This window comes from Haliotis cracherodii, unplaced genomic scaffold (assembly GCF_022045235.1).
Source record: "Haliotis cracherodii isolate W230 unplaced genomic scaffold, xgHalCrac1.p SCAF_4, whole genome shotgun sequence".
Lineage (NCBI taxonomy): Eukaryota > Metazoa > Mollusca > Gastropoda > Lepetellida > Haliotidae > Haliotis > Haliotis cracherodii.
The window spans coordinates 44599584-44612679 of NW_027266297.1; the positions used below are offsets into that span (position 1 = coordinate 44599584).

Here is a 13096-nt window from a genome sequence, read left to right on the forward strand (position 1 = left end):
AAAGGCAATGGTTTATGAAGCATATACTTAAGATTAGAGTGGTCCATTTTTCTGTATTATTAGTGTTTATTGCATATGAACCACCCCCTGTCGATACAAAGTGCCCTACCCTTCCCGTAAAAGGTTGGTTCTGTCTTTGTTTTTTACAGTTAATTAGGTTTTAACCTGCAGTTGAAATTATTAATAATATATCAATCTCATTTGATAAATACATTGTATATTGTTTCTTAAAAACTTCAGCTATTGTAAAGATTTTTTTAAAAGCACACACAAAAAGTTTTTGAATTTTGATTGGTTTTTTTTTCAATTTAATTTACAAACAAGTATTAATGTTTTGTGAATTAGAAAAAATATAGTAGATGATTAAGAACAAGATCTAAGTAACATAAATTCATATGTTGCACATAAATTCAAAGTATTGCTGTTGAACTGGTCCCTTTAGTGCAGTTTCCATCCAACCGACCACAATGCAGAGTGGATATGCATGGCTGACCACCCAGTTTACACTGCCGTGTGTGTCATGTGTACTGTTTGAGGTGTTATGGCAATTTATATTGTAATCCCCAGTTTGTGAGTTGATGAGAGTGATCATCTGTCAGATGCTGTCAACACCAGTGCAATATGCGTGTAAAGTGCTCACCACCATACATACACATCTGTCTACAAGCCATGTTATAGTGAGGGAGTGAAGGAGAAACAGTTACTCTGGAACAACTCTTCCCAAAACAATCACTGATCTCTGATTTGGGATGCAAACTTGGATACAAGGCGTCTTCCAAACATGATGCACGATGCATCAGGCTAGTAAGGCAAACCGTTCTCAGGTTTATCAATGATGTGATAGTTTTTTTTGTCAATTTTTTTGCTGAGTGCTGTTATGGTTCATTACAGTATCACTGTATGTTAATATCCTAGTCAGTGGGGAAGATATTGACTGAATTACAGACTTCCTGAGAATGTAGTATCTATATTTTATAGGGTATGGTGAATATCGTTTACTTCAGCACCAAGTTGTTAAAGAATATTTAAGAAAACAGTTTTAAAGTACAGTATTGTGTAGTGTAGTAATTGACAGTAAAAATGTTGACAAATCAGTACTTTCAGTTTTACCTGCATTGACTTGTGATAAAACGTTTGAAATAAGTTTAGTGATAATTTGGATACTGGAAATATGCTATGACTTGTTCAGCATGCAATATCATATCTGCAGTATTGAGAATTTGAAATTTAATTGAAATTTAAATACTACTCTAAGAAAACATTTTCAGTATTGGTACAGATGTTTTAATTCCTGTGTGATGAAAGTTCTTCTGAAATGTCACCTAGCAACTGTTGAATGTTTACTTTTGTCAAGTCTCCATTTAGAAATTTATCTTTGTAATGAATAGGCTGACCCTTTAAAGCGGTTTCAGGAAAGGTAAAGCGATCCTTATGATATCTCACAAGTTCGTAACCAAACAGATTGCATTTCATGTTTTTGTTGTCTGTTGCCATGTTTGAGGAAATATTTATCTTCACCTGATCACAATTTTTTTTTCACAAAATGGTATTGTATTCAAATTGAAATTGAAGCATGTGCTTTCATTAATTTTAGACTTGTAGAAGAGTGTCATATTTCTCTATTTCTATGACAGTTAGTTAAATTTAACAAAGCTTGTGATAAAGGCAGGAGGTCTGTACATGTTTGTATATAGACTGGGAATACTGGCCTGTGGAAACAGTATCAGATGATATTTTGCAACAGCCAATCAAATCTCGTTCTATGATCTTGATAAAGCTTGACAACCAATCACAGTTCTCAATATCTATTATTACTCGTCTGTTTGTTCAAATCATTAAAATCCTATTACTTGACAATTGCCAGAGCTATACAACCTTTGGAAAAACTTTCAATGGGTGTGTTCATCTGATATCTTTATCATTTTACCGCCCACTTTTGAATATTCATAGTGATTGTCTTTGCTCATTGTTTTGAGGATAAAATTCATTGTCTCTCTGCAATCGCCAATTATATTGGTTGCATTTTATAAATATATTTATATCTACACTGAGGCGCATTTACATAGCTATGAATATTTATCATGGGCTGTTCGTAAATGTCACCCCTGGCTAATTAATTTGTATTAATCGGTATTGCTGTACATATGTCAAATTGTTTGAATGTTTTGATCAAATATGTGTCATATTTATACAAAATCAATAAGAAAGCTAAGCATACGAAATTAGATTGGCTTTTTAAAGATCTGTCAAATTCTCAGCTGAGCGATATAAACGCATGAGCAAGTTGTGCCTTCACATTCACTGCTAGTGTGACAGTGCTGAGACATGTTTTCTATCTGAGAGACTTCTCAACACACGGAATTGTTTTTCTTACTTTGTACCAGGATTCCAGCCTATATAGGTAAGCCTTTCCTTTCATCACTGTCTTCTCTTATTCCCTCGTTTACAAACATGTTTTGGCTGTTAACTTACCATTTAAAGATCATCTGTATATTTGTTTATTTACAAATTATATTTTTTGACAATGCATGTTGGAAGTATGTTAGATTAGGGCAATGAGGCATGGGGTTCTTGCACTTGGTACAGCTATAGCCCCATGTGTTGCTTCGGTTAAAACATGGTCGTAGTGCCCAGTCAACATCCCTCACTATAAGGCAACACAGGAGGTATTGTCACGTCTTTTATGGTTACTTATGCCATGCCCATCAAGGCTTCTCCAGGAGGTTTGAATCATTTCTTTTTTACATCTTCTCAAATGTTTAAGGCATCTACAGTGCATGGAGTATGTGGGTGATGTCCAACCCTCATTGTACAGCACTTCTCTGTTATAACAGTGAGGGGGTAGTAGTATTTGTGGTCTTTTTTGCTGGAGTAAGTCACATTCTTCTTCGTGGCTGGATGTTCAGTTTCAGTAGGCTGTTGTTTCAGGTGTAAAATGTTAGGTTTTATCTTGATAATGTTCCTCAGCTTCACAGGAAGATGCATGCTAACTTACATGACTCTTGTATCTTACCATAGATTAATATTTCTCCCGCATACATGGGAAGTAATACAAGAATGTGCGGCTGTATTGACAGAATTGAATCATACATCCAAATTTGTTAACCCAAGTTCATGGATGAATTTGTTTGTTTTTGTTTTCTTGGTAGGTCAAAATTTCAAACCTGTGTCATTATTGTATCCTCTTCAAGTAAATTAATATGTACACAGTTTCGTTTTCTTTCATATGGTATGAAACAAGTATATCAAGTTACTCATTAAACCAAATTTGGATGGAAAACTGGTGTTGCTTGTGAGCTATCAACGGCACACCTTAAGCTGAAACAGTAGGAGCACTTTACCATGTTTCTCCAGGAGCCCGCCCACCAGGGGAGGTTTTGCACTAATTACTCTAATAAATGCAAGTTATAACAAAACTGATATCTAACTGCAAAGCTTAATTTCAGAGTCACTTTCTTTTTATTAATTGGAAAGTGTTCAAGTCCCTTGTGTTTTTCTCAGCTGGTATTCATGGCTACACATGTTTATAATCCTGGTACTTTGATGTGTATTCACCAAGTACATGATAACATCATGTTACGGCAATGTTACTGTAATGCACTGTGGAATTGCATGATTAGAATGAACCTTGTTCGTTTTCCTGGGACAGCTTTACTTTTAATAATTGATAATTACTGCTATTCAACTGGTGCAATGAATAACCGAAAACCAAACTAAAAATGATTTTAAATCCTATGGTATTTTGGGTATAATTAATCGAAGAAGTGAGCAGCTTGTATGATCTTTGTGGATTTGTAAAACGATGGTGAGTTTTTGTGTATATTGACTCTTTAACGTAATGGGAAAGCCCGATATGACATAGAGCAACATGGACGGGGTACATTCAATAGCTGGTGTTGCCAGTTGTATGTACATGACAGAGGTGGTGGAATGTTCAGAAGCTGCAATTCAGAATGATCTTCAATATTACAAACACATTAGAATCATATTTTGTAAACAAATACCCCCTTGTCATCCGTCAACTTCTAAGCAATGCCTTTCAATACTCCTGTCACACATCTTCATTACAGTAAGGCAATGACAAAGCCATTTATTACAACATTTAGTGTCACCTACTGATGGGAGCCTTAGGGAGCCTTGTCAAATGACATAATGTTTTGTAAGCAAACTGCCTGACCTTAAACATCTGTTAACCCTAGTCCTGCTGACTGGCCAGCAAGCTGCTGTCCTCACAGGGGGGCAATGATTAACCCATTACCAGTGGCTGTGGCCTTACACTGTGCTCACACCAGTTGTGGTCATGAGAAGACAGAAGGCCTTCTCTTTTTCTCAATCTGAGCTTGAATGGGCCCCACCCATGATATTGGTTTGTTCATGATTGATTTCTTTGAGTAAGTCATAAGAGAGGATTATAGGTGTGCTCAGGAATTGTAGTTTTGCTTGTCGATATGCTCAACAAATTAGCTTGATTGGACATATTGGTTTCTCTACATGGAAAATGTTTACTCAACTTTGTATTTTATCAAATTTGGGATTCTAGCTCTTCATACACCAGCAATGCTTGAAATTGTTGTGTTGTTTTTTCCATATGTTTGAGGCGTATTTCAGTTACCCGAGCCATACGTTTCACCCAAAATGAACACACAAAATACAGTTGTGTCGTAAAGAGAGCATAGAGTGTTGGCTGCCATTAATTTTAATAAGTTAGAGGATTTTCAATAGCCAGTATTAATGTTGGAAAGTCAGTAACTTCATTCTCCTAAATGCATATTAAATATTAACTTGATTACCTGTTACAACGCCATTATGGTGGAGCCATGATGGGCTCTGGGATGTAACGTGATACGTGTGAAATATCGGTATTGAATCGACACATCATGTCAATCTCAGTGCATCATGATTATGACAGATGGCCCCAGCAGCATAGAAACAGGTCATGTGACACCTGATTAAGTCATGTGACAACTGCTTAATGGCTCCATCAAAGCACTGAAAGATTCATTCGCTGAGGGCATGAAGCGTGTCGGATAGTACACTCTTATTTCACAGATCATTACATGCTTACAAACACTGTGAGTTGAACATAGGCCCCTATTTACTTGTGGGGGAGGTTTTTTTCCAAGGGAGAGCACTAAAACTTGAGCAAAGGTCAAGGCTTTCAGAATTTCTTCTATTTTTATGTTCGTGTTACCAAGTGCAGGTCTTTGCACTTACAGAGGTGCCTTAAAGTAAACAATGTTGGTATGCTGGATTTGTTGCTTTATAATAACATATTTCATAGAAAAAATTTCATTCTGTATAAATAAGTTATAACTGTTTTTAATATTGTTCATTATCATTGTTTTAAACCAGATATGGAAGTTTCAAATTTTGTAAATATGGATCATCAATCAATGAAAAACAGTTGCAACAATACGTTTTCACTGAAACCAAGATTAACCTGACTGTATGACCCCAGCTATTGAGAGACTACTAAACTTCTGGCACATACCCCATGCTTGTCATGCTATAGTGAGGTTTATGAGTAAGCCTGCTTTGGTAGTGCTATAACGAGGTGCTCATGAAGAGGCCATTATTCATATATACTAGTGTTTACATGTAGCCCTCAAATAGGTCATGGAGAAGATGATAGTGGTGTTTCACTGGCCTGAAAAAGAATTCTATCTCTTGGAAACATGACAAAATGTTTTCTCCATTTCCTGTCTCTATAAAATAGGGAATAAATGGCATATGTTAACTGTTTTTTCCCTGGCACATGATATGTTTAGGTTTTGCTGACCTAATGTACTATCTACCCCAATTTGCTGCCCAGATGTTTTTGAGATGTCTTTAAAATATCTTAACGATGCCCTTTTTTTCCTCAGGGGTAAATTGGTAAAGGTCATAGTGCCAATTAGACTGCTGTGTTTTAGAACATGTTCTTACCACATGGCTTCAGGATACTCAAATTGACCAATCTTGCATAAAATATGCATGCATTTTTAGCTTCGAGGTTTGATTTCAGACAGTCAGTTATAGCTTCATAGTGGTTGTATTTTCAAAATAATACAACACTACAACCACATGTAAAAAATAATGTCACCGTATCAAATATATCATGTTAAAACTCGCAGAAATCATGCCAGACTGTTCTGTGTCAGAATTTTGTAAAGTGTAATACAATTTAGAGATCACTGTGATAGTATTTACAATGAGAAAAAACTTCAGTGGATATCAACAGTCCTTTAACTTAGATCACATACCCACAATTACAAAGGCTTTAGTGAGAAATTCACAGTAATTTTACTGCAATTGAATTGTATTAAATTTCTGTATGATATTTGTCTGACAATTACTTATTATTCAGTCTAAAGATCTGAAGGATTAAGTGTGAAATATTTATCAATAAATGACCCTACACCTTTGATACTGATACCCCGACTGGTTATTTATTCATATCTAACAGTCTAGCTAATCTATCTCACCTGCTTAGCAGAACATTCAAGAAAAATTCAACAATCCTGTCACCAATTTAAATTAATTTTTTAGTTGCAGCTACCTGGACAACCTTATCAGTTTCAACTTTGAAAGCAGTGATGAAATCTGTCTTCAACTTGATTAATCCTGGTTTAGAACCAGGCACAATCAGCTTGTATGCCTGAATGATCCTATCACAAAGTATTAGGGCACAGTGTTCATGGCTACATTACATTCTTTGGGTTTTTTTCAAAGGGTAAAGTTCTAGAGAGTAAGTCGGATAAGTCCCATTTGAAGATCACCTCTATTTTAGCTTTGATGAAAAGTAATTTGAGAAGCTAAGTTTGAAAAAGTCACAGAAAAGGAGAAATAAGATCAGGAAAAAAACATTAAATGCTTTTGACTTACTTGTTCAAATTGATTTGATAATTTGTTTGGGATAAGATTTTTAATGCTTTTGCTTGTATTGAACAGTGCAAGCAGTTAGAAAATATCCAGTATTTGATATTAGTGGAGTGTTAGTTTTATTGGGTTAAAAGTGAATGTGATTTCTAAGGTAAGAATATTTTCCTATACCACTAAACCTTTCCTAATTTCAATTGTGTAATTGTTATTGATGTGGTCAATGTTAAATATACATATGCAAGACATACTCATCTGATAATCAACTATGTCACCTACAAGCTTCCCATTTTATCTTCCAATTTACTATCAAAATTTTATCTTATCTTAAAATTGAGAAATGTTGACATCAAATGATATCAAAGTAGGTGACAAGGTCTTATTTAATCATCCGATAAGCCGATCAAACTTCACTGTTGTGCGATGTGTTTGGAATATTTGAAGATATGAAAGCCACAGAGCTGAACTCTTGCTGTGAGCTAGAGGTTTTAACACTGTAAGTAGTACAGGTGTGAGGTCATTAGTAGTCTTTGTTCGATGAGGGCATTAATTAGTTAACTTGGCCTCAAAATAAGACAGTTATCAACTGCTTATAGAACAGATTTCATTTTTAATGATACGTTTTTCTGTAATTCAAGATTTTTGATCGGTTCGTGTTTGATGTAGGTACTTGACTGTAATAGACGTCTGAAACGTCCCTGCGATTTATTCAGCCATATATTCTTGACCAAAGCCTATGCATGATAAAATCAAATCGAGATTGATAAATACCAAAGTATGATTGAAAGCTTTTCGCCCTTGTAGTTAGTACCCTACAGTTTCTACCTGTTAAACAGTTCCTAATTAGGAACATCCTCAGACAGACACTGCGACAAAATATGCCCTCTTGATTTTGTCAATTTTTGACAACGTTTCACAATTGACTGGTATTTTGTATTTCGCTGGCTCCTTAAGAGGAGTTGATGGCTATTTTTCATTGATTAATTATATATGCAGACACAACAAATGGTTTTGCAATTTTTACTTTTTCTGCATTTTCCTCGCAAAGTGACAAATACCCACGAGGCGACTGTCTAAGCCCGTAAGGCTCGAGCCAAGTGTTTCAAGAGCTGTTTTTTATAGACGCAAAAATCAATAAAGGTAGCCAGTTATTTAATGCATGAGAGGAATCGAGACAGCATCCCAGACCAATAATTGGTCTATCAGACATTTTAAGAAAATAGGTTTTCTGCCACTAAAACACTTATTACCTGCGGAGGAAAAGGTCATTTTTATCATAGTTTGAATGTATTGATAGAAAATTTTTATGATCAGTCTTGAAGGAGAGTAATGCTGTTACACGTCGCGGAGAAAGGAAGAAAAATTGTATTAGTGGATATAATTTCTTCCATTCTGTCCTATTTTTGTGCTGAACATGTTATATGTAGTATAAATAATGATAATGCATATTGCATATAAAATGTGGTCGTGTGACTTGTCTGGAGGGGGCACTCATTGGTGTTGGTTACCAATATTGGTAAGACATTTTCGGACTTGTAAACCATTTATGTGTAGCAGAAATCTGGGTTTTGTGGAATATATTGTATTTTGATGCAACGAATATGTTATGACGTCATTTCTGCTTCCAGAACAGTTTCTATAACAGTTAACCAGGGAGAGCAATATCATCGTTGATATTGTGCAGCTATATTTTGAATTTGTAAATGCAAGTTTGTTTCAAATTTCTAATTAGAGATTATCTTACTGAATATGTTTTGCATTTTTTTATAGATAATTTTAGCAAGAATTATGATAATATTTGTAAGCAGCCTTTCAGCCAGTTTATTTTGAAACTCTCAAGCCATTGTCTTTTCTGAGCTGTACTTGTAGAAGTGTTAATGATATAAATGTTTGTTTTACCATCTATACTTTGGCATGTCACTTTATCATGCCAAAAGTGCTGAGCTGAAAACATGAGTAAATGATACAAAGACAATTTCTTATGAAGCTATTGTCATCCCTTTTTTCCACATAGTTGAGATAGTTCAGGACGAGGGGAGAATTCCATGTGTTCAACTCAATTGAAACACAATACACGAGTCTGGCTTTATGTCACTGTTTCCTGTATCTTATGGCTTGTTCTTGAAAGTAGCTTTCATATTGCTAGGGATTTGAATAGAGGGCACATTGGCTGGAGCAAGTCAGTGTTTCACATGCATCTTCCATTCTTTGTTAAGGGAAGATGAAAATAGACTTGAGACATTCACCTGCATCTGGGTTTAACAATTGAGGGTTTTCTCTTTGTAAAACTTCAGCTCCACCCAAAGGCCAGGTATTGGTAAGAGAAATCTGTGTGACCATTGCAATGCTTTTAATTTTTCTGGTTTATTGTCCTCTGTGTTCATTTTGTCTTGTTTCTTTTTTAGACACGAACAGTGCCCATCACTGACTGATCAGCCATCAGACAACAAAAACATCAAGAACTGAAGGTGAGAATTACATAAACATACCTATAAGCCACCTTTTGAAACAAGCCTTAACAAGATGTAAGGAAAATATATATTTTATATAAAATTCAAAAGTGTTATAATGGTTATAATCTTCAAAATGTTACTGTTCAAAGTGTAAAAAAATGTTATTAATCAAGGACCCCCATGGTGTGCTGTTTTCCTACCCTGATATGTGTGGCCTCTACTGTAAGTACAGCAAGTGATAAACAATGATCGAACACATGAAACAATCTTTTGTTTTGATCTGAAGATTAGATATTTTTTTAATCAGTCTGGAGTTTTTTTTAATGACACTGTGATGTTGAAATGAAGTAACAAAAGCCTTCATTGGAAATTTCATTTGAATACACAATGGGAAAAAATAATCAATATTTTATGTCAAAGTAAAATCCAAATGGCACCATCTGTCATTCATATGAGTATATGTGTAAAATTAGATGGCTGTCTGACACAGTTAATTTTGAAATAAAACACTGACTATCTACAACCGGAAACCTCAATCAAATCTAGGTTTATGAAGGCTAAGTTCAACCTGGTGGATTCGAGGAGTGTCAATGAAAAACCGCCATAATTAGACATTGTTTGCTATTGTGCGATTCAAGTGTGGACATATGGCCAGCCAAATACTAAATCATTCAGGATTGGCCTAATCAATAACACGTATTAAAATTTTCATGATTTACCACCAAAACATTGAAGAGAAATACATGGGTTGTTCTAATTAACAGTGTTGATTAACACGAACACTGCTGGTTAGGTTAAAATGAGTTCAAAGATTGTACTCCATGTTGCCAGTTTTGTTATAATTCTTTGATCAAGAGAAAACATTCATGAAAACAGTTGATCCCCAAAAGTATGTAATTTCATGTGCTTAGCAAACTTCAATAAAACCATGTACATATATTATTCCATTTCACTAATCATTGATAGAACAAAATCACATGATTAACATATATATAATTACTGAAAATTGCATTCTGCAGTAAACCATAAACACAAGATAATACTTTTCTCTTTAAAAAAGCATGGTTGATGACAAAGCTTAAATTCATTGCTTAAACAGAAACAGATGTTCCATTTGAAGTAATTTTTTTCTTCATCCAGATGTTTGGTGTAAAAATAAACAAAAACATACTTGAAAGGCCAAGACATGGGCTATTTGCAAGGAGATGGACACTGTCCACAGGATATATTTGGAATATGGGAATTCGGGTAAACATGAACCCAGCATAATGAAGGAGAAATGTCTTCCACTCCAGTTGAACTTTAATTTACTGGGGGCTTGATAACACTGATGGAAATGGATTTTGTTTCATGGGAATAGGCCAGGCCATGCGCTGGACTTTATAAGGATATTTATTTAATTGGTCAGCCACTATGGTTGCCATGGTGATTCAATATCTGGTCAGTTCTTGACCGCAATTGCAGTTGTTATGAAAATACTGTTGTAGGGATTTTCCTAGGGTTGAGAAATTGTTTGAAATGTTGTGGATTTCTCTCTGGTTGCCAGGTTACTGATAAACAAGGATGGATTGATTTGGGTGGAAGCTACCACTCTTCCTATGTTTCAATGGCAGATGGGATTTGAGTTGGCATTTCTCAGTATTTGTAAAGCTCTCTAAATAGACTAACAGAAAAATTTATAATATTCATATCCTGTTTTCCTAAAGGATTTTGTGTTAAGCTTGAGTTATTTACAAGAACTTTCACACACAGTACACAGTTGCTTGTTTCAAGGCTTTGTGGGTTTGTTCACAATGATAGTATAGATTTGACTTCAAGGCATCATCACATAAAATCAAATATTCAATCTTTTGTTTGAAAATATTGTTAACAAGTCATGCATTAAAAATAAAATATATCTTAGTTGAAAGTATTGGCATACAGTCACCCATCCAAGCAAGGTTTGCGGCATAAATTATGGATGCATCCAAATGAGGATTGATAAAAATCAATTAAACTGATCAATGAATTTTGAAGGTGAATCCACAGAGGAATATGGCAGTTATTGTTGGAATACCCGATAGGAAATATGTCTTCCATAGTCAGTAGGAACATTGGAAGAAAGAAATTGTTTTCTTGGCTCACAACAAAGCCAAAGGTCAAGCCTTGTGGTTAATCACAATAAAATCACCATGTATAAAAGAACAATACCTTTCTTAGATATGAAGGATAGGGTGGCCATATAGTTTTCATCAAGTCTTTCCAGACAATTGTCTCTCCAGAGATATTAAGTCCCAAACAACACTTTTATTAATTCTAAATAGACACCAGGTTTCTTGTTTTCATTAAACCTGCATGTCTGAAAATGGTAGTCTTGTATCGTTTTGAGGATAGATTGCAACCAAAGCGGTAATAAGGGTGGGTTGGTTTAACCTTCATTAACCAAGCCAGAGTAGTCTGAATTTGTGTAATGACTAAGTGGTCAGTTATTTTGACCACGAGAGTAGAACATTGAAAGCTGAATTGTTATCTCCTTCGACAGTGTGTTCATTTTAAACATCAAGCTTGAGTGCTCCCAGAACCAGAAAGTCTGGATTTCTTGTTAGGATATCAACAATATGCTGTGATTCATGTTCCCACCGTTATGGCTCTAACAAGATATTAGACAAGCTTGCTTCACTGATCAGTGTGATGGATTGGAAAGTAATTGTTTGAAATATTCTTCAAATCTCACTTCACACTTGTATCCATTTGTCTCTCAACAAAAATTGCCTCATTTGTCGAAGAAAATGTGTAAATAGCGTGTCTAGGGTGAATAACAGGATTAAATCCTACATGCTTTTCCATCATGATAGCAAGTGTATGATAGACCGAAAACAAAGGGATTCTTATGAACTTCAGAAAAACATCTAAGTCAGAAAATATTGAATTCTCATATGGTTTCAGGAACAAGCATCAAACAGTAACTACTTTATTTAATTGCTCTGGTCACCTTTGCATAGCTACATCAACGCAACATGGGTAGAAGTCGAAATAAGTTGTAATAATAAATAAAAATGCTTTTGAAATAGTAGTGTAATATAGAGATCGTTAAAAATTAAAAATGTTGTCAATACATATACATGTATATCTCCCATATGATCATTTATTTATACTTGTGTGTACAACAAAAACAGAACTGTCCATGTGTCCTTAAAATACAGCAAATATGGTTTACCAGTCCAGTCTCCAGTAAATTCAGGAAAAGCAGGGATAATGAATCTGTTTAGAAAATATGCTATTAACTTTATCCTCTATGAAAAAATTTCTAAGATCCTGAATGTTATTTGGCATAACAAACCTGAAAATATTAAAGACATGATGCTTTAAAGACTGTAACACTTCCAGCAGTAGAATGTAACATTTTTTGTCCACTAGTCCTTAAAATGATAACATACAGCAAAACCCTTAAAAATGGCAGCTTTCTTCTGGTCCTTATGATACTTTAACTATAGGGCAGTTTCGTAAGAGCTATAGAACTAGTGCCAATTTCTGACACTGACTTGTATCTGCTGTAGTCTTCTCACAGTAAAACATCCATGTATTTTTCCATTCACCTGATCTGTCCTAAGTTTCAGTTGTACCTTCTTTACCATCCTTAATCTAATACTTCTTGGAAAAGATCTGCCCAATAAGGTTCCTTTTAAACAACAAATCAAGCGTGTGTGCTTCAGCCATTGGGGTGTTTCTTCGAGGTGAAAAGTGCATGGGAATGTTCAAAATTTGTTTCAAAGGTTGAAGGTGAAATATGATAATGTAAATTACAG

The 13096-nt window shown here is 34.9% G+C and overlaps 1 protein-coding gene across 5 annotated transcripts in view; it reads left to right on the forward strand.

Annotated features, from left to right (window-relative positions):
* The window catches only part of LOC139480105 (zinc finger protein hangover-like), a 115441-nt gene that overhangs the window by 84899 nt on the left and 17446 nt on the right, over nucleotides 1-13096 (forward strand). For 4 of the 5 annotated variants that reach the window (XM_071263124.1, XM_071263125.1, XM_071263127.1 and 1 more), the window contains one exon: nucleotides 9264-9326. The gene's annotated coding sequence lies outside the window, so the exon portion shown is untranslated. Of the gene's footprint in view, nucleotides 1-2354; nucleotides 2402-9263; nucleotides 9327-13096 lie in introns of those variants that run through there. The other variant, XM_071263128.1, reaches the window with a different exon arrangement.